This window comes from Chiloscyllium plagiosum, unplaced genomic scaffold (assembly GCF_037043375.1).
Source record: "Chiloscyllium plagiosum isolate Xiang-an unplaced genomic scaffold, Cpla_swu_hap1 HiC_scaffold_14, whole genome shotgun sequence".
Classification (NCBI taxonomy): Eukaryota; Metazoa; Chordata; class Chondrichthyes; order Orectolobiformes; family Hemiscylliidae; genus Chiloscyllium; species Chiloscyllium plagiosum.
The window spans coordinates 126,000,886-126,023,643 of NW_028270152.1; positions in this window are offsets into that span (position 1 = coordinate 126,000,886).

Sequence of the window (22,758 nt, forward strand, 5' to 3'; positions counted from 1 at the left end):
TTGTTAGATAGATGCAACTCGCGGCAGTTTAACTGGACAGTCATCATGCCTCAAGCAAGGGAGAGGTTGAGTAAGAGAGCCCTTTCCAGGCACCTCATTCAGTGCTGGAACTGAACCCACACTGTTGCCATTAATCTGTATTACAAACGAGCCGTCCAACTGACTGAGCTAACCAAGTCCTCGCTCAGCTCCTTGGGGAAGATACTGCAACATTATTCTGTTCAGATATGTTGTTCGACACCTCTGGAGCAAGTGGAACTAGAAGCAAGATTCCTAGCTCAGAGAGAGGGACAGCATCAGTGAGCTGTAAGAGTTCTCTCTGCCCTAGGCCCAATAATTTTCAGCTGCTTCATAAATGACCATCCCTACTCAAGTAAAGTCACAACTGGGGATGTTTGCCAATGATTGGACAATGTTCAACACCATTCGTGATTTACTCAGATACTGGAGCAGTCCTTGTCCAAATGCAACAGGTCCTGGAACTATGCAGGTGTGTGCTTAACAGTGACAAGTACCACTCCCATTACACACATGCCAGACAACGATTACCTCTGACAATAGAAAAGTCTACCACATCATTTAATGCTCAATGCCACCACCATCATTGAACACCCACCTAGCAATATCCCGGGGATTACCGTTAACCAGAACTGGACAGACCATATAATTTCATTACCCAGTCCTGTGAAGGGTTTATGCTAAAACGTCGACTCTCCTGTACCTCAGATGCTGTCTGATCTGTTGTGCTTTTCCAGCGCCACACTTTGACACATATTAATTGATTGGCTACAAGAATATGTCAGCGGTAAGAAATCCTACAGGAATGACTCACCTCAAAATTTCGGAAAGCCTGTCTCCCATCAAAAAGACTCATGTTGAATGTGTGTGTGATTGAATACTTCCATTTGCCTGTGAGTGCAGCTTCACCCCTCACCCACTGACACTCAGAAGAAGCAATGTCTGCCATCTACACGGTGCTCTGCAGAAATTTACCAAGGGTCCTTACAACGTAACTCTGAAACCACAAACATGAAGAAGGACAAGGGAAGCAGATACATGGGACCACCATGTTTGCGTTCCAATCCAAGCCATCTACCGAGCTGATTGGGAAGTATATTGCCGTTTTTTCAGTGCCACTGTTTCAAGTTCCCTCCCTAATGGTATTGTAAGTCTACCTACAGCACATGGGCTGCAGCGGGTCAATGTGACAGCTCATCCCCACCTTCTCAAGGGCAAAAAGGGACAGGCAATGAATATTGGCCTTATCATATTCCATGAATAAATTTACATAAAAAATATTGTCCAGTCCTGCCCAATTCTGGACACTGTGCTTTGGGTTTTGTGAGCTCTGGCTGGTTGGGTCCAGGCAGTAACCTATTTGTTGCAAACAGCTGAAGGAATATGCTGTTTGAAACAATTGGACAATCTCTCAGAGGCATGGTCTGCATACCGAGCATTACACAGACACTGACAATCACATCCCACATTACTGAGCTCTGAGACAGATAGAGGCAATTGAAAATATACTCATATCTCACTAACATGTTTAAACACAATAAACAATACAATAGAAATAGACAATAGGTGCAGGAGTAGGCCATTCAGCCCTTCGAGCCTGCACCGCCATTCAATATAATTATAGCTGATCATTCCTAATCAGTATCCTGTTCCTGCCTTATCTCCATAACCCTTGATTCCACTATCCCTAAGAACTCTATCCAACTCTTTCTTAAATGAATCCAGAGACTGGGCCTCCACTGCCCTCTGAGGCAGAGCATTCCACGCAGCCACCACTCTCTGGGTGAAGAAGTTTCTCCTGAGCTCTGTCCTAAATGGTCTATCCCGTATTTTTAAGCTGTGTCCTCTGGTTCGGCACTCACCCATCAGTAGAATATGTTTACTACTGCCAAAGTGTCCAATCCTTTAATAATCTTATATGTCTCAATCAGATCCCCTCTCAGGCTTCTAAACTCAAGTGTATACAAGCCCAATCGCTCCAGTCTTTCAGTGTAAGATAATCCCGCCATTCCAGGAATTGACCTCGTGAACTTACGCTGCACTCCCTCAATAGTCAGAATGTCTTTCCTCAAATTTGGAGACCAGAACTGCACACAGTTCTCCAGGTGTCGTCTCACCAGGGCCCTGTACATCTGCAGAAAAACCTCTTTGCTTCTATACTCAATTCCTCTTGTTATGAAGGCCAGCATGCTATTAGCTTTCTTCATTACCTGCTGTACCTGCATGCTTACCTTCATTGACTGGTTACAAGAACACCCAGATCTCTCTGCACTGCCCCTTTACCTAAATTTGTTTGTAGGAAAACTGTCAGAGGCATAGATAGAAGGACAGTTAGAGGTTTTTTTTCCCAGAGTAGAAATATCAATTACTAGGGACCATAAGTTTTAGCTAAAATGGAAAAAGTTCAGTGGATATGATAGGTACGTTTTTTTGCTTTTCCAGACAGAATGTGCAAGTGCCTGGAATGCACTGATAGAGGGTAAAAGCTAATAGAGCAAAGTTTAAGAGGGATCTTGGCACAGAGACGAGACAGCAGCAACTAGAATGACAGAATGCACAGAAGCAAAAAACTTTCGTTATAACTTTCGAAGGGCATCATGTGTCAGTGCAGCCTTGCTGGGCAGAAGGGCCTGTTGCTGTGCTGGACTGTTCTTTAAGACAAGATTTGAGCGCAGCAGTGGCGAGATGCTCACTGAATGATTCCTGATGATAAGTAATCACATTCATGGAGATCGCTCCTCATCAATTGTCAGCTTCATACCCTCCGTCCCACTGCGGGGAACCTCAATATAGAGAATTTGACATGAAAGTCAGAGCTGTTAACTGGTGACTCCGTCTCGCCCATCGATCCTGCGGCCTTCTATCTTGGACAGTTGTGTCTTGGGGAACACTGCACTGACAGAAGCTGCATGTACTCCACACCCACCAATGCTGGCATCTGTCACATGCCATCCCAGCACATCTCCAACCACTACAGTACACTTCTGTGCGTCATTGCTGCAGCTCAGGGTGCACTGACAACTCTCAGGAAGCCTCTTGTGGTTGTTAGGGTTAAGATCCTTCCCCTGTGAGGGGGTGAGGAGCTGAATGTTGGGCAAACCCACGTCTCTCTTGACTCTTTCTCTCCTGTTGTGGGATGGTTCCTTCTGGGATGTGAAAATTAGCAAGAGGTATTAAGGGAAATGGAAATGGTTGGTGCAGCTGTTAGTGCTGGCACAGCTGGGGGAAAGGTGACAAGGTGTCCTGATTGAGTGAATGGGCAGCACAGACACCAGGAACAGTTGGATAGAGGGACAAAGATGAGGTTGGAGAGACTGAGAGAAGGTGATGCATTCAGTGAGGGTGAGTAAGTTCACATGCAATTATAGGGGTGAGGGTGGGAGAACATGAGCCTTGGTGGGAGGTGGCTGCAGTAACAGAGGAAGAGTGAGGCCGAGGTCACAAAGTGCAGATGGTGGCACTTACCCTGGTGGAGGGGAGAAGGTCACTGACCTCCTTCCTACACTGCTGGGCATTCCCCAGAAGGCTGGCACCTCACTGGCCCAGGGGTCATCCTGGGACCAAGCCTTCGGCCCAACAAGTCCACACCGCCCCGCCGAAGCGCAACCCACCCATACCCCTACATTTACCCCTTACCTAACACTATGGGGAATTTAGCATGGCCAATTCACCTGACCTGCACATCTTTGGACTGTGGGAGGAAACCGGAGCACCCGGAGGAAACCCACGCAGACACGGGGAGAACGTGCAAACTCCACACAGTCAGTCGCCTGAGGCGGGTATTGAACCCGGGTCTCTGGCGCTGTGAGGCAGCAGTGCTAACCACTGTGCCACCGTGCCGCCCACCATGAGAATGTTTCTCATTCTCAATTATTGCACATCATTCTCTACCATTATCCTGAACTTTACAATAAAATGATCGCTGCGCCACAAAACGTTCCCCTATTGACACTGGATCCATTTGCCCCATCTCTTTCCCAAGGACCAGGTACAACAGTACATGCTCTCTTGGGCTGGACACATATTCCTGCAGTGAGCTCTCCTCCATGTAATCCAGAGATACTGGCCCGTCATAACCCTGCACCACCAGTAACCCAGTCAATATCTGGATAAATTAAGTTTCTCAGTGTAACTAATCTGTTGTATTATCATTGCTCTCAAATGAACCTGCATATTTATTCTCTCCATCCTTTCCAATGGTTGCTGGCCGACAGACTGTACCTCACAGTTTAATTGTACACTTTATGTTCTGTAGTTCCAGCCAAATTCATTCTGTCCTTGGCGGATCCTCTTTCTCTTGGACGCCTTAACGAACGCTAATCTAAGCCAATCCTTCTACCTTCATCCTTTCCCTTTACTTCGATCATATTGGAATCCTTTATACCCAGCAATATTTAACACCCAGTCCTTCCATTCCCTGAGCCAGCTCTCGGTGATTAGTACATCAGATTGCCACACACCAATCTGCATCTGGATCTCCCCACACTCCGAGTATTCATGTCCATGCATAGTACCTCTGATTAAGGCTTTCTTTCTTACTCCATCTTCCACTGTTAAATTTGTAGCTGCAAATTATTACCAACTGTATCTCCCCTTATTTTGAGAATCCTGGTACTCTCCTCTACTATTCCCTTTTGGATCCTAAGCACACACCAAGTTATTTTCAATCCCTCCCAAACACCCCGTAAGAAATTCAGTCCCAGCTCTGTCACGTTAGCCCAACCAGCTTGTACAGTTGCTGCCTTCCCCAGAACCAGTCCCAATATCCCAGGAGTCTGAAGCCGTTCCTGGTGCACCATCGTTTCAGTCACACTTTCATCTACCTAAAACTCCGAGTCCTGTCCTGACTTGGACACGGCACTGGGAGTATTCCAGGGATTGCTACATTTGAGGTCCCGCTTGCTAACTATTCACCGAGCTCCCTAAATTCTGACTCCCAGACCATTTCACCCTTCCTACCCAGGTCATTCCTACAAACATGGGCATGACGTTTGACTGCTCACTGTCCCCCAGACGAATGTCCTGCAGACACGGTGACATTCTTAACCCAACTATCCTGGAATTACAGACACGCTGACACCTTCTTCACTTTCCCGACTCCCCTGTGCCTATTGCTCCTCCTTCCTTCTCCCTCCACTCCTGTACAGTCAGGCTGCTTGTGGCGCCACAGACTGGGGATCTGAATTGGGAGGGATACACAATGATATTCTTGTATTCCCTGACTAATTCTCTCCGATTGCCTAATCCCCCACACCCTTCCTTCTTCCAGGCCGTCATGTCTGCAGGATGATCTGCTCTGCGTGTGTGCTATCCACCTAACTCTCAGCATCACAGATGTCCCATAGAGGCTCTAGTCACTGTCTGAGCTCCAAGACCCAGTGTCCATCTAGGACACGAGCAGGGGCTATGCCTTCCTAATGTAACAGAATGCATTTTCCATCTGACAAATATGTCTTGCCACGTCCTAAAATGCAACACATCTGGAGTAACTTACTTAATTACTTCGAATGAAGTTAACATCAGGGACATCATAATATGGTTAAGTCCCTTATCTAACTGTGGCTTACTGAGGGTAATTGATTATACTGGCTCAGAATCTCACTTGTCCCTCTTATTTCTGATTTCAATCCTTACTTCAGAAGTTAAAAAAATAAATTTGCAGACTTACAGCAATTAATTGACAGTCACTAATAACGGTTTATATTCAGCCAATGAATTTACAGTGTTTTCTGTGATGGTTCTTGCACTTCTTTCAAATTCAGTGCAGGCAGATCCCAGCAACTGAAAGTTATCACTGTGACTCCCAGGACGTGTAATCCTCCTGCTCCCACTCCACTCTGCTCCCTCACAGGGTCACCGTCTCTGTATCTCTGAGGGACGTCTAATCCTTCAGCTCCCACTCCACTCTGCGTCCTCACAGGGTCACCGTCTCTGTATCTCTCAGGGACATCTAATCCTCCAGCTCCCACCCCACTCTGCTCCCTCACAGGGTCACCGTCTCTGTGACTCCCAGGTATGACTAGGCCTCGATCCTCAGTGCTGATTTATATCCTCCCACTTTGGTGCTTCCACCTCCTAGGTGTGAGTGACCCTCAAGCTCCACGATACTCCCTCACATGGTCACGCCCTCTGTGACTCGGTGCTGATTTCCAGCCTCCTGCTCTGCTGTTTCTCCGACTCCAAGTCTCAGTCAGACTCGATCCTCGCTGCAGATTTATATTCACCCGCTCTGTGCTTCTCTCTCTCAGGTTCTCTCCCTTTGTGACTCCCAGGTAATGGTAGGTCTCAAGCCTCAGTTGAGGTTTAATACATCCCATTCCACACTGCTCTCTTACAGGATCGCTGTTGTGTCTGGAAGACAGTGGAAAAGAGGAGGTTTTAGATAGAGCAGAGGGTGTTACAGTGATTGAGTGAGCTATATGGGATGTAACAGGTTATCTGGGGAGCTAGGCAGACCTGCAGCTACTAAAGAATGTTATTGGAAGACACAGTGAGAGTTGCAGACACTGAAGAAGGCAAAGGAAATAGAGAGATGGTGGCTTGTTCATGATGGAGCTTTGTAGAGTCTAAAGGGCTTTTTCTGAGCTGCTTACAGAGATGTGTAGACTTCAACAAATGCAAACTGACAGCCAGCAAGCGTTGTATGGTACTGGAGACTGTTGGATGTTACAGAGTTAGAAGACTTGCAGTATCTGGGGGTTCGATAAACCTTTAGAGTGGTGTTCAAAGACCCTCAAGGCATGAGGAGGTGCAGAGAATGGGAGCATTCCAAATAGTGGGATTGTAGGTATTGGAAGTCCTGAGATGGATAAGGAGGAAGAAAAGTGCCAATTTAACAAATACAACTATTGTAATTATAGAGATTTAAGGAAGGGAACCTGTGCTATCATTGATTACAGTTATATGGAGAGCAACAGAAACTGAAGGGGTCACAAATTTAAAAAGGGATAGAGTTTAGATGATCAGAAGTTTAAACAACAATAAAGAAATTTTAGAGCTCTCTAGCACAGATGGGAATGGAGGAGGTGAGATAATGTGAGGAACTGTAAGAATTATAAGTCGGGGAGGGTGTCAGATATAAAAGGGAGAGCTGCATTGTCTGTATACAGTTACAGATGTGAGGAGTATTGTAGCGCCTGCTGGAGGGGATACAGATAACAACAGTTCCAACGGCTGGTGCAGGGGCTCAGGAAGGGAGGGTTGTCGGGACTGGAGATTACACGGATAGGGGTGAAATTGGAGCTGCAGGCGTTTATGGACAAAGGGAGGATTGGAGGGACTGGAGATTACACGGATTGGGGTGATAGCTGGAGCTGCAGGAGTTAATATAGGATTGTTGGTGCTGAGAATTACATGAACACGGACAATAATTGGAGCTGCAGGAGAGACTGAGATAGGGAGGGTTGAAGGGGCTGGATCAATTCACACAACCAGGAAAAAGTGTTGGGATTGGACGAGCCAGAGATACTGAGGGTTGTCGGGTGCAGGCGTTCAGAGAGCTAGTGTGCACTATGAAGGCAAGTTTGCAGCATTCCCATCAATTAAACAGAGATGTGGAGTGCTGTTCTGGAGGACGTGACAGAAATCAACAGGGTTGCAGATACTGGAAGATATTACAAAGAATATTACAAAGCTGTATTATTTGAGGCGGTTACAGCGACAGGATGCGTTGAGGAGTTGGAGGCTGCTACAGGTGTTAAACATACTGCAAGGAATCAATAACCTTACATCGAACAGGGGTATTGGAAGCGCTGACGATAAAGAATCATAACTGCAGTAACTGAAGAATATCACAGAGATGGGGAGTAACATATGAGTTAGAGGAGTTATAACATAAGATGAGCTGTGTTCAATGGAGTCAGGAAAGATACAGGGAGATCTGAAGGGACTACAGGTGATCAAAAGAACAGTGAGGATTCTCAGTGTAGGATTGGGGCAGTTTATGCAGACAGGGAGTATTTTATGGAATGGTGCTATTCACAAGATTAAGCGAGTGGTATAAAATTGAGGAACGATCAGAGATATGGAAGTTCATGAAGACATTTGCTGATGCCCGATGCTGAGGTTCTGGAAATTATAAGGACCAGAAGGCTGGACAATCTGTCAGAGCTTACAGAGACAGGAACAGCAATAGAGCCTGGAGACACTAACACAGATAGGGAGCACTGCAGATACTGGAGGAAGGTTCTGCTTTAGGGATGATTGTAGGGGAGTGTAACGTTTACACAGATAGGGGTGAAAGAGCGGGAGAAGATTATGGAGACAATTAGATTGGTGCGGAGACTGGAGGAGATTACATTGACAGGGCTGGTGATAGCGACGGGAGGATGTCACATAGACAGTAAGTCTTGTAGAAACTGATCAGGAGAGTCACAAGCATTGGAGTTGTTTCCACAGATCGGGGGCGTTGCATGGACCTGAGAGGATTACGCAGATAGGGAGGATTGTAGGGTGTTCACATTTTCAGAATGTTTCAGGACTGGAAAAGTTTACACAGTTAAGGAGGGATGTTGGAGCTGTGGGAGTTCACAGAGACTTTGAGGTTTGAAGGGTTTGGGGCTGCTTATGGATAGAGGGATATATTTAGGGACAGTAATATGGAACGCAGAGGGAGAGATTAGATTAGATTTCCCTACAGCATGGGAACAGGTACTTCGGCCCAACAAGTCCACACCAACTCTCCAAAAATAACCCACCCAGAGCCACTTCTCTCCGACAATGCACCTAACACTGTAGGCAATTTAGAATGGCCAATTCACCTTACCTGCACACCTTTCGACTGTGGGAGGAAACTGGAGCACCCGGAGCAAACCCACGCAGACACGGGGAGAATGTGCAAACTCCACACGGACAGTCACCAAACGCTGGAATCGAACCTTGGTCCCTGGCGCTGTGAGGCACCAATGCTCACCACTGAGCCACCGTGCTGCCCCAAATTGCAGAATTACGCAAAGAGAGAGTTTTTGAAGTGCTGGGAGGGCTGAAGGGAGTGGACGAACAAACAGAGATGTGGAGTGCTGTTGTGGTTTGAAAAGTGTAAGGAGCTCGATAGGGATAGGAGAAGGTTACTGTGGTCATGTGGTTCTATAGGCCGGAGGCAGGAGTGTGATCGGACTCGCAGAAGGTTCCAGTGTTTTCTTGGGGCTTGAGGAAGGTACACAGGTGGGTACTTTGGTCCAGGCCGAAGGATTTTACAGAGATGGGTGCACTGAAAGTATTGTGAAAAACCACAGAAATAGGAATTATTGTACTGAGTGCAGGATGAGATTATTGAGATTGAGCATGTTATCGAAACTGGAGCAATTTACACATAGAGAGAGTTGTCAGCATTGGAGTAGGTTTCAAATATACAGCGGGAATATGGGAGGGGTGGAGGTTATAGAAACAGGAAATTTTCTGGGAATTACAAGCATTCAAGACATTGGCACAAAAAAGTTAGACCAAAAGGTATGTCTCCTTGCTGTATGACTCTATCACATGACAAGAGACTGCGTGAGGAGGGAATATAGAACAGAAAGATCCCAGGGTTCAATACCATCTCCTTGAGGGAGGCCTGCTTTCCCCTCTGTTGTACTGATCCTCACTAAGACAGCACAGGCCTGGATTGATAACTGTCAACTTACTGTATTGACACAGGAAGGCTCAGTACAGCAGAGATGAAAATTAACAAGAGGGTGGGATTGAGCCTGGGACCATCATGCCCTGTGTTCGTGCTTCATCACTGTATCTATGTCATTTCTTCTGGACCAAAGTTCGATGTATTAAATACACTCTGCTCTGTTCACTGTGAGTGATCTTACCTCACTTCAGGATTTACTGAAGGCTCCAGATTTTTCTCTCACCATGTCTCTGGCTGACCAACTGTTTTCAATGTGGTGATGAACGAAACAGGAATTGGGAATTCTGCTGAGTCAGGAGCATCCTGTGTACCTACAGGAGACAGAGAAATGAATAAAGTTTGTGAGAAGATTTGTAGCTCGGGTGCTCGTTGTTGTGGTTCTGTTCGCCGAGCTGGAAATTTTTGTTGCAAACGTTTCGTCCCCTGTCTAGGTGACATCCTCAGTGCTTGGGAGCCTCCTGTTAAGCGCTTCTGAGGTGTTTGCTCCGGCATTTATACTGGCCTGTCTCTGCCGCTTCCGGTTGTCAGTTTCAGCCGTCCGCTGTAGTGGCCGGTATGTTGGGTCCAGGTCGATGTGTTTGTTTATGGAGTTTATGGATGAGTGCCATGCCTCTAGGAATTCCCTGGCTGTTCTCTGTTTGGCTTGCCCTATGATAGTAGTGTTGTCCCATTCGAATTCATGTTGCTTGTCGTCTGCGTGTGTGGCTACTAAGGATAGCTAGTCGTGTCGTTTCGTGGCGAGTTGATGTTCATGGATGCGGATCGTTAGCTGTCTTCCTGTTTGTCCTATGTAGTGTTTTGTGCAGTCCTTGCATGGGATTTTGTACACTACATTAGTTTTGCTCATGCTGGGTATCGGGTCCTTCATTCTGGTGAGTTGTTGTCTGAGCGTGGCTGTTGGTTTGTGTGCTGTTATAAGTCCTAGTGGTTGCAGTAGTCTGGCTGTCAGTTCTGAAATGCTCCTGATGTATGGTAGTGTGGCTAGTCCTTTGGATTATGGCATGTCCTCGTTCCGTTGTCTTCCTCTTAGGCATCTGTTGATGAAATTGCACGGGTATCCGTTTTTGGCGAATACCTTGTATCGGTGTTCCTCTTCCTCTTTTTGCAGTTCTGGTGTGCTGCAGTGTGTTGTGGCCCTTTTGAATAGTGTCTTGATGCAGCTTCATTTGTGTGTGTTGGGGTGGTTGCTTTCATAGTTCAGGACTTGGTCTGTGTGTGTGGCTTTCCTGTATACCTTGGTGGTGAATTCTCCGTTCGGTGTTCTCTGTACCATCACGTCTAGGAATGGGAGTTGGTTGTCCTTTTCTTCTCTCGTGAACCGGATTCCTGTGAGTGTGGCTTTGATGATCCAGTGTGTTTTCTCTATTTCTGTGTTTTTAATGATTACAAAGGTGTCATCAACGTATCTGACCCAGAGTTTGGGTTGAATTTGTGGTGAGACTGTTTGTTCTAACCTTTGCATTACTGCTTCTGCTATGAGTCCAGAGATGGGTGAGCCCATGGGTGTGCCGTTGATTTGTTCGATTTGTTCGTATATCTGGTTGTTGAATGTGAAGTGTGTTGTGTGGCACAAGTCCAGTAGTTTAAGTATGCCGTCTTTGTTGATAGGTTCAACGTCCTGTTGTCTGTTCTGTATTTCCACCAGGTTGGCAATTGTTTCTCTGTCTAGGGTTTTGTCAATAGAGGTGAACAGTGCCGTTACATCGAATAAGACCATAGTTTCTTCCTTGTCTATGTGTATATTTCTGATGATGTCCAAGAATTCCTGTGTTGATTGTATAGATTGTCTGGATCCACTGATCAAGTGTTTCAGTTTCTGCTGTAGTTCTTTAGCCAGTTTGTGTGATGGTGTCCCTGGTAGTGATACAATGGGTGTGAGTGGGATGTCTGGTTTGTGCATTTTAGGTAGTCCATAGAATCTGGGGGTGTTGTTTGCTTTCAGGTTTCATTCTTTGTAGGTCAGACATGGTTATCTGTCTTTTTTTTGTAGATTCCTCAGTGTGTTATTTATCCTATTGGTGAGTTGTGGGGTGGGGCCAAACTCCCTCTTTTGGTAGGTGTTGGTATCTGCAAGTAGTTGTTGTGCTTTTGGGGTGTACTCTGCTTTGTCCAGGATGACCGTCATTCTGATTTTGTCTGCTGGTAGTATGATTATTTCTTACCGTTTTTTTAGTGATTTTAGTGATTCCCTCTCCTTTGTGTTGAGGTTATGTGTTTGTCTTTTCCTTGTTATCAGAGGTACGATACTTTGCCTCACTATTTGTTGTGTCTCTTCTGTCAGTCCACTGTTCCTGAGTGTGCATTCTAGTGCTGCTAGGAAGTCTGCTGTCTTGGCGTCCCTGTGGTTGTAGTTGAGTCCCTTGGCCAGTATTGTTCTTTCCGTGTCTGTGAGCTGTCTGTGGGATAGGTTTTTAACCCAGGTGTGTGTTGTGGTGTCCTCTTTGTTGTGTGTTAGTTTGGCCATTTTTTCGTTTAGTGCCGTTTTTTTGCGGTGTGTGGTCCTGTTCTGTCCTCTGGTGACAGCCTGTTCTATGGTCTGGGTCCATTCCTGATTCAGGGTTTTTGAAATTCACGACTTTTGGCGCCCAATTTCTTGTCTGTATTTGTGAAGTCTGTTGTAAGCGTCTGTAATCATTACCTGGATCATCCTGAGAAATGAATAGAATGGGAAATCAGACTGATGTAGTGAGGATTACACATGAAGAATAGCGCCGTGTCCCATAGAGATCTGGAAAATCCCAGTCTCCATCCCTGGCCTGTACTGCTGTGTCTCCCTGGAGTGGAGAATTCTGTTGGCTCAGGATCTGGAGTAGCTGCAAAAGGTGCAGTCACTGGCAGCAATTAGACCCTCCCAGTGACAGATACCACATGGAGTGATACCGAGTGATATCACCAGAATGCAGGGAGGCATCACGATCAAACCACGGTCACAAAGAAAGTGCACTGGGATCAGTACTCAGGGGTGAGGGAGCTATCAGTGGGCCAGGCAATGGCCTCAGGTTACTCTCACTTGTCTGTTCATCCAGAATTTAATGCCGGTAGCAAAGACACCCATCTGACTACTTAGTACCCTTTAAGTAAGGAAATCTGTCATAGGCTGTCAGTCTGGCCTACATATGAATCCAGACCCAGAGCAATAGGATTGACGCTCAAATACCCTCTGTAATGGTCTGTCAAGCCACTCAGCTCTAAGGCTGGTCAGGGTGGGCATGCGATGCTGGCCAGCCAGAGACAACAATATCTCACAAGTGATTTAAAATCAACACTGCTGGGAGCAGTGTCCTGGCCAATCCTGTCTGTAGGTTTATGGACAGGTATTTAAACTGACAGAGAGGATGCAGGGACAGGGTTCAGGTAAAACCAGCTTTCCAAATCCAAAGAGAAAATGTGAAGCCTCGGAACAGCATGGGAATGTGGCTGAAGACAAGGAGAAAAGAACAGGATGGGACAAAGTTTAACTAAAACTGTACATCAATGAATCGGTTTGTGACAGGACATTGTGGGGAAGAGGAAATTATAATGTTGCTTTTTTTTTCGGAATGAACAAAGCATCTACAATAAGGTAATAGACTTGTGACATAGAGATAAATGAGACTTAGTCACCAGACACTGGATCAGTGGTGCTGGAAGAGCACAGCAATTCAGGCAGCATCCGAGGACAGGCAAAATCGACGTTTCGGGCAAAAGCCCTTCATCAGGAATAAAGGCAGAGAGCCTGAAGCATGGAGAGATAAGCTAGAGGAGGGTGGGGGTGGGAGAGAGTGGCATAGAGTACAATAGGTCAGTGGGGAAGGAGATGAAGGTGATAGGTCAGGGAGGAGAGGGTGGAGTGGATAGGTGGAAAAGGAGCTGGGCAACAAGGACAGAACGCCCCTGGTGCTCACCTTCCACCCTACCAACCTTCGCATAAACCAAATCATCCGCCGACATTTCCGCCACCTCCAAACAGACCCCACCACCAGGGATATATTTCCCTCCCCACCCCTCTCCGCCTTCCGCAAAGACCGTTCCCTCCGTGACTACCTGGTCAGGTCCACGCCCCCCTACGACCCACCCTCCCATCCTGGCACTTTCCCCTGCCACCGCAGGAACTGTAAAACCTGCGCCCACACCTCCTCCCTCACCTCCATCCAAGGCCCCAAAGGAGCTTTCCACATCCATCAAAGTTTTACCTGCACATCCACTAATATCATCTATTGTATCCGTTGCTCCCGATGCGGTCTCCTCTACATTGGGGAGACTGGACGCCTCCTAGCAGAGCGCTTTAGGGAACATCTCCGAGACACCCGCACCAATCAACCACATCGCCCAGTGGCTCAACATTTCAACTCCCCCTCCCACTCTGCCGAGGATATGGAGGTGCTGGGCCTCCTCCACCGCCGCTCCCTCACCACCAGACGCCTGGAGGAAGAACGCCTCATCTTCCGCCTCGGAACACTTCAACCCCAGGGCATCAATGTGGATTTTAACAGTTTCCTCATTTCCCCTTCCCCCACCTCATCCTAGCTTCTAACCTCCAGAAACTCGATCCCCTGACCTGTCCGGACTTGTCCGACCTGCCCAGCTCCTTTTCCACCTATCCACTCCACCCTCTCCTCCCTGACCTATCACCTTCATCTCCTTCCCCACTGACCTATTGTACTCTATGCCACTCTCTCCCACCCCCACCCTCCTCTAGCTTATCTCTCCATGCTTCAGGCTCTCTGCCTTTATTCCTGATGAAGGGCTTTTGCCCGAAACGTCGATTTTGCCTGTCCTCGGATGCTGCCTGAATTGCTGTGCTCTTCCAGCACCACTGATCCAGAATCTGGTTTCCAGCATCTGCAGTCATTTTTTTTACCTAGTCACCAGACAGACGCGATTACAAGTTGAACAAAAGGTGGAACATAAATATTCAACAGTAAACAACCTTACAGGATCTCAGGCAGAATGGAAAAGCAAGATGGGAACCCTGACACTAATGGATAACAAAGGCATTACAGAGAAAGCATTTGGCCTCAGACTATGCAGCTGAATCAGCCTGAATGCAAATTCTGGGTGCTATGTGTCAAAAACATAAGCAGGAGAACAGTTTTTATGCTGCCTTGCAGTATTTCATTGCTCATCCCTGCATGAAACAGAAATTCATTAGAAATTGTAGCAAAGGTGGTGAGATAATTTTTGGAGACTTAAATCTTTGTATAATTTGGGACAGACACATTGGCAAATCTGATATTATCCGAGATCCTCCTTGAATGCTTTTGTCAGTGTTTCTTTGAATGACACATTGTGCAAATGGCTAGGGATGTAGCTACCTCAGATCGACCGTTGGGTGATGAAGCTGAGTGAATGAGTAACTTCACATCGAGATCCTCCAAGACATTATACTGGAATTCAAAGAGATTATGACATTTTAAATTGACCAGAAAGCACCCGAGCATCAGTAACAAAGCCAATTACATGACTTTGAGAGAGAACTGACTAAGGTAAACAGGGGAAACAGACTCAAATGTCAGTCTGTAAATGAACAGTGGAAAACATTTAGAGCCAGAGAGACCTAGAGACGTACAACACATAAACGGACCCTTCGGTCCAACTCGTCCACGCCGTCCAGATATCCTTTCCTAATCTCGTTCCGTCTGCTAGCACTTGGCCCATATCCCAATAAACCCTTTTTATTCATGTACCAATCCAGATGCTTTTTGAATACTGCAATTGTACCAGACTCCACCACTTCCTCTGGCAGTACATTCCCTACATAACCACACTCTTCGTGAAAAGGTTGCCCCTTAGGTCCCTTTTAAATCTTTCATCTCTCTCCCTAAACCTATGCCTTCCAGCTCTGGTCTCCACCACCCCAGGGAAAAGACCTTGTCTGTTTATCCTATCCATGCCCCTCATGATTTTGTAAACCTCAAGAATGTCACCCCTTAGCCTCTGACGCTCCAAGGAAAACAGTCCCAGTCGTTTCAGCCTCTCCTGATAACTCAAATCCTCCAATCCTGGCAACATCCTTTAAACTTTTCTAAACACTTTCAAACTTCACAACATCCTTCCAATAGGAAAAAGACCAGAACTGCATGCAATATTCCAAAAGTGCCCTAACCAGTGTGCTGTACAGCGGCAACATGACCTCCAAACTCCTATAATCAATGCTCTGACCAATAAAGGAAAGAATACCAAACACCTTCTTCACTATCCGCTTAAATGTGTAACACTTACGGGGGCACGGGCATGGACATGGATTAGACGGTGGGTGTGGTGGGCGGGGGGCGGTGTTGGACGGGTTTGGGGACGGGCTGAGGGTGATGTCGGACGTGTTTGGGAGGTGGGGGCAGGCGGCGGGTCGCTGTTGGGTGGGTTTGCGGCAGATGGCGGGACAACATTGAGGGGCGGGTGGGGGCAGAGTTGGATGGGTTTGGAGGCGAGCGGCGTGTGTTTTGGGGGGCTGTCAGGGTGTGGGGGCTTGCTCATAGCTTGCTGCTGCCTAATCACCTGAACAGGGAGCAGACTGGACTGAAAACGCCGAGTCCCAGAGGAAAGGTATTGAATCGATTAACCGAATAATCAATTATCTGAACGAAATAGTACCCGCCCATCTCGTTCAGATAATCGAGGTTCCTCTGTAAACCATCAGGACTATAGCCTGGTGTTGTGTGATTTTTACCTTCGCTGAAGGGACCAAATTTTGGCCCAGTTCCAATTTAAAACCTAAATCTGTCAACCCGGCAGATCTTTTTCCATATGTTAAACCAAAGACAGTTGTGGTCACTGGACGCAATGTGCTCTCCGACTGATACTTCAGTCAGTTGCCTGACCTCGGTTTCTGAGGAGAGGTTTCGTGCTGCATCCGCCTGAGTAGCATAGAGCCCTCTTCGTCTTAATTTAGGAAACTTTCTGGAACACATTTGACAAATTCCACTCAGTACGGGCCTTTTACACTCTGTGTGACCCAGTCAATACAGGGGAAGTTAAAATCTCCAACCAATCCTAATCCATTATTTTTATACGTACCTGCAAACTCACTACACATTTTTCTCTTCTCATATCCGCTGGCTAGTTGAGGGTCTAGAACATGATCCCAGCAGACTGACCATCCCCTTTTTGTTTCTAACTTTTATACATATGGCCTCATTTGATGACTGCTTAACAGTATTGACTGGAAGCACTGTTATAATGTCCTTCCTAATCAAAAGGACAACTCCCCCTCGTCACTTACTTGTCCTTCTGTCACGCCTGTACTTTCTGTAGCCTGGCACACTGAGCTGCCAGTCCTGCCCTTCTCTCGGACATGTTTCTGTTATGGCTATAATATCATAGTCCCCAGAGCTAATCCATGGTCTGAGCTCGTCTGCCTTACCAGTCAGGGCTCGTGTATTGAAACCAGATGTCTTTTCCCTCCCTCAATTGTGCCCCTGGATATCCAGAATAGGTAGATTGCTCTTGATGGCTGATGTATTTCTGCTGACTTTTCGATTGACCCTCTCTTACTCAGAGTCACAACCCCCTGCCAAACTAGTTTAAATCCTCCTGGGTAACGCTAGGAAATCTCCTTCCTGGGATACTGGTGCCCCTCTGCTTCAAGTGCAAACGATCCCCTTTGTACAGGTCACCTCTACCCGAGAAGAGATCCCAATGACCCAAGAACTGAAAACTCTGCCCCCTACACCAGCTCCTCAGACACACATCCATCCGGCCTATATTTCTATTTCTATCCTCACTGGCACTTGGCATTGGGAGTAATCTGGAGATCATTAACGTCAATATCCTGCTTTTTTAACTTCTTACCTAACTCCCTGTACTCATTTCACAGGACCCCATCCCTTTGTCTACCTCTGTCACGTGGGCCGATGTGCACAATGACCTCGGGCTGTTCACCCTCCCCTTCAGAATATTCAGTAACCGCTCAGAGACACCCTTGACCCTGGTACCTGGGAGGCAGCACATCATCCCGGGGTCTCTTCTGCAGCCAAACAGTCTCCTGTCTGTCCCCCTCACAACTGAGTCTCCTATCAGTATCACAATCATTACAGAGGATCTGGCAAACAGAGACAGGGAGGAACTCCCTGCAGTTGGGTCCATGTTAGGAAAGTGGGAGTATTTTAAAGTGATGCAGTGAGAACGCAGGGCCAGTGTGCTCCTTGAAGAGTGAATAGTAAAGGCAGCAAGTCCAGGAAATACTGATCAAGTGATATCGTGAGTTAGCTAAAGAAAATACAGTGCAATAAAATCAGGTGGAGCCGTTCACAAGTGTAGAGAGTGCAAGGGGATTGTGGTAAACGAGGGACAATAAATGGTCATGAAATATATTTGGCAGATACGATTGCAGAAAAGCCACATGTATTTTATCAGCATCGTGAGAGTAAGAGGATTCCCAGTGAAAGGGGAAGGCCTGTGAGAAACCAAAGGGACAATCTGTGCATGGAGCCAGAGAAAGCAGGTGAGGTCTTCAATGAATACTTCCCATCTGTATTCACAGGAGAAAGGCATTGTAGCCGGGGATTTCAGGTGGGATGCGGAGGTTCCAGAACATATTAAGATCAATAAAGAGGAGATATTAAATGTTTTCACAGGCATAAAGGTGGAGAACTCCCCAGTGCCCAATGAAATGTATAGAACATAGATAAAACATAGATCAATACATCACAGAACAGGCCCTTCGGCCTACGATGTTGTGCCGAACATTTGTCCTAGCTTAAGGACCCATCCATGTACCTGTCCAATTGCCGCTGAAAGGTCGCCAATGATTCTGACTCTGCCACTCCCACAGGCAGCACATTCCATGCCCCCACCACTCTCCGGGTAAAGAACCTACCCCTGAAATCCCCCCATACCTTCCACCCTTCACCTTAAATTTATGTCCCTTGTAACACTCTGTTGTACCCGGGGAAAAAGTTTCTGACTGTGTACTTTATCTGTTCCTCTGATCATCTTATAAACCTCTATCATTCACCCCTCATCCTTCGCCGTTCCAATGAAAAAAGGCCTAGCACTCTCAACCTATCCTCGGACGACCTGTTCTCCATTCGAGGCAACATTCTGGTAAATCTTCTCTGCACCCTCTCCAACGCTTCCACATTTTTCCTAAAGTGAGACGACCAGAACTGTACACAGTACTCCAAATGTGGCCTAACCAAGGTCCTGTACAGCTGCAAATCACTTCACAACTCTTGAATTCAATCCCTCTGCTAATGAACGCTAATACACCATAGACCTTCTTACACCTGAGTGGTAACTTTCTAAGAACTATGAACATAGATCCCAAGATCCCTCTGTTCCTCCACCTCACTAAGAACCCTACCATTAACCCTGTATTCTGCATTCTTATTTGTCCTTCCAAAATGGACACTTGACAGGGTTGAACTCCATCTGCCACTCCTCAGCCCAGCTCTGCATCATATCTAAGTCCGTTGCAGCAGACAACAGCCGTCCTCACTATCCACAACTCCACCAATCTTCGTATCATCTGCAAATTTACTGACCCACCCATCGACTCCCTCTTCCAAGTCATTAATAAAAATTACAAACAGCAGAGGACCCAGAACTGATCCCTGCGGAACTCTACTTGTAACTGGGGTCCAGGCTGAATAATTAACATCTACCACCACTCTCTGACTTCAACCGGTTAGCCAGTTTTCTATCCAACTGGCCAAATTTCCCTCTATTCCATGCCTCCTGACTTTCTGCATGAGCCTTCCATGGGGAACCTTATCAAATGTCTTTCTAAAATCCATGTACACTACATCCACTGCTCTACCCTCATCCACATGCTTGGTCATCTCCTCAAAGAATTCAATAAGACTTTTAAGGCAAGGCTTACCCGTCACAAATCTGTGCTGGCTGTCCCTAATCAAGCAGTGTCTTTCCAGATACTCATAGATCCTATCCCTCAGTACCCTTTCCATTACTTTGCCTACTATCGAAGTTAGACCAACTGGCCTGTAATTCCCGGGGTTATCCCTATTCCCTGTTTTGAACAGGGGCACAACATTTGTGGGCGGCACGGTGGCACAGTGGTTAGCACTGCTGCCTCACAGCGCCAGAGATCCGGGTTCAATTCCCGCCTCAGGCGACTGACTGTGTGGAGTTTGCACATTCTCCCCGTGTCTGCGTGGGTTTCCTCCGGGTGCTCCGGTTTCCTCCCACACTCCAAAAATGTGCAGGTTAGGTGAATTGGCCACGCTAAATTGCCTGTAGTGTTAGGTGCAGGGGTAAATGTAGGGGAAAGGGTCTGGGTGGGTGCGCTTCGGCGGGTCGGCGTGTACTTGTTGGGCCGAAAGGGCCTGTTTCCACACTGTAAGTAAGTAAAGTAAAGTAAGTAACATTCGCCACTCTCCAGTCCCCTGGTACCACCCCCGTTGACAGTGAAGACGAAAAGATCATTGCCAACGGCTCTGCAATTTCCTCTCTTGCTTCCCACATAATCCGAGGATATATCCAGTCAGGCCCGTTGGACTTGTCTATCCTCAAGTTTTTCAAAATGCCCAACAAATCTTCCTTCCTAACAAGTATCTCTTCTAGCTTACCAGTCCGTTTCACACTCTCTTCTTCAACAATATGGTCCCTCTCATTTGTAAATACTGAAGAAACGTACTCATTCAAGACCTCTCCTATCTCTTCTGACTCAATACACAGTCTCCCACTACTGTCCTTGATCGGACTTACCCTCGTTCTCGTCGTTCTCATGTTTCTCACATACGCATAAAATGCCTTTTGGTTATCCTTGATCCTCCCCGCCAAAGATTTTTCATGCCCTCTCTTAGCTCTCCTAATCCCTTTCTTCAGCTCCCTTCTGGCTAACCTGTAACTCTCCAAAACTCTGTCTGCACCTTGTTTCCTCAACCTTATGTAAGCTTCCTTCTTCCTGTTTTCAAGACATTCAACCTCCCTCGTCAACCAAGGTTCCCTCACACGACCATCTCTTCCCTGCCTGACAGGTACATGCATATCAAGGACACGTCGTATCTGTTCCCTGAAAAAAGTTCCACATTTCCACGACATCCTTCCTTGACAGCCTATGCTCCCAACCTATGCTCCTCAGATCCTGTCTTACAGCATCGTATTTACCCTTCCCCTAATTGTAAAACCTACCCTGTTGCACGCACCTATCTCTCTCCATAACCAAGGTGAAAGTCACAGAATTGTGGTCACGATCACAAAAATGTTCACCCACTAACAAGCCCATCACTTGTCCCGGTTCGTTACCAAGTACCAAATCCAATATGGCCTCCCCTCTGGTCGGGCAATCTACATACTGAGTTAGAAAACCTTCTCGAACACACTGCACAAACACTGCCGCAGGTGTCTCAGGCGGCTATGTCATTCAGAGAAGGACATCTACCCATCCTCACGTGGTCTGCACGACATAGCCACAGCAAAGTATTTGCCTCCCAATTACCCTCTTCAAAGGCCAAGCAAGTTACTCAGTTCAAGGGCAGCTAGGACTGGTCAAGAAAGGCTGCTCAGCCAGAGACACCCACATCCCAGACCTGATTTAATAAATAATCCATTAGGATGGTCCCACTGGAACCCTGCTGGGTCCAGTGTCCTGGCCGATCATGTCAGTAGGTTTATGGACAGGGCTTTAAACTGACAGAGAGGATGCAGCGACAGGGTCCAAGTGAAAGGAGCTTTCCAAATCCAAAGAGAAAAGGTGAAGCAATGGAAAAGCATGGGGATGTAGCTGAAGACAAGCAGAAAGGTACAGGATGGGACAGCGTTTAACTAAAATTGTACATCAGCGAAAAGATTTGTAACAGAAAATTGTGGGAAAGAGTAAGTTATGTTTTTTTAAATGGACAACGTCACTGTCATAAGGTAGATGGATTTGTGACACAGAGATAAAAGAGATTTAGACAGCAGGGAGACATGGATACAGGGTGAACAAAAATATTCAATGGTTCTTGCGGAAACTCAGGAAAAATGGGTAATACTAAAAATAATGGATAACAAAGGCATTACAGAGAAAGCATTTGGCTGCAGATCATGAAGTAGAGTCAGCCTGAATGTAAATTACTACTTGCCAAGGACACCAGCAGCAGAACAGTTTTTATCATTGAACAGTATTCCATTGCTCATCATTGCATTACACAGGGACTCAATGGATTTTTTTAACAAAGGCATTGTGATAATTTTGGAAAACTTCAATATTCATATAATCTGAGACAACACACGGTCAACATTGATATTGGAATAGGACTTCGGTTAATTTTTCTCAGTGTTTCTTTGAAAAACGCATTGTGCAACTGACGAGGGACATAACTATCGCAGAGCGACCTTGTGATGAAACTTAGTGAATGAGTCATGTCACCGGGAGAGATCCTTCGGGAAATTGTGATAAAATGCAGTTTAAATAAATATGAAGTTTTAAAGTGATTCGCAGAGGACAAGCTACAACTCGAGACAAAAATAGCCAATTACATGTGTGTGAGAGGAGAAATGCCCAAGGTAAACAGGCTAAACAGACTGAGACATGTGCCTGTAAATGAACAGCAGAAAACATTTGAAGAAACAGTGTAAAACACTCACCAGAAGGATATTCCATTGAAACAGTATAAACCTCAGCAAGAAATCCCCACTGGTCCCGCACTCAGGAAAAAAGGGATCATACTAGATTATGAGGCTGAGAAGATCCCCAAAAAGTACTTAAAATCCTGAAGTGAGAGAGTGTTTTAGGAGTAAATGTTAAATAGATTTCAATGGGTCTGCTCGCATAAGGAGGGCGGTGGGAAGGGGAACCATGGTCAGGGTTTATTGACACAATAGGAACAGGGAGAGGTGAAGGTACTGGAGGTGGTGAGAGTGTTACAGACAGTGGTCAGGGCCTGAACGGTGTTACAAAGCCAGTATGGATTGCTGCAGCTGGAAGGGCTTGCAGAGGTAGGGAGTGACAAATGTATTTTTATTTATTCATTCATGGGATGTGGGTGTCACTGCCTGGACTAACATTCTTTGATCCAACTGCTAAATACCCAGGGGCTAGCTCAGAGTCAGCCATATTGCTGTGGGTCTGGAGTCAAAAGTTGGCCAGACCATGGTAGAATATTTAATGTCCTTCCTTAAAGGAAGTAAGTGACTAGAGGAGTTCTTCCTCCTGATCAACAATGTTTTTTATGGTGGCCCCACCAATGTCTTTTACAGAT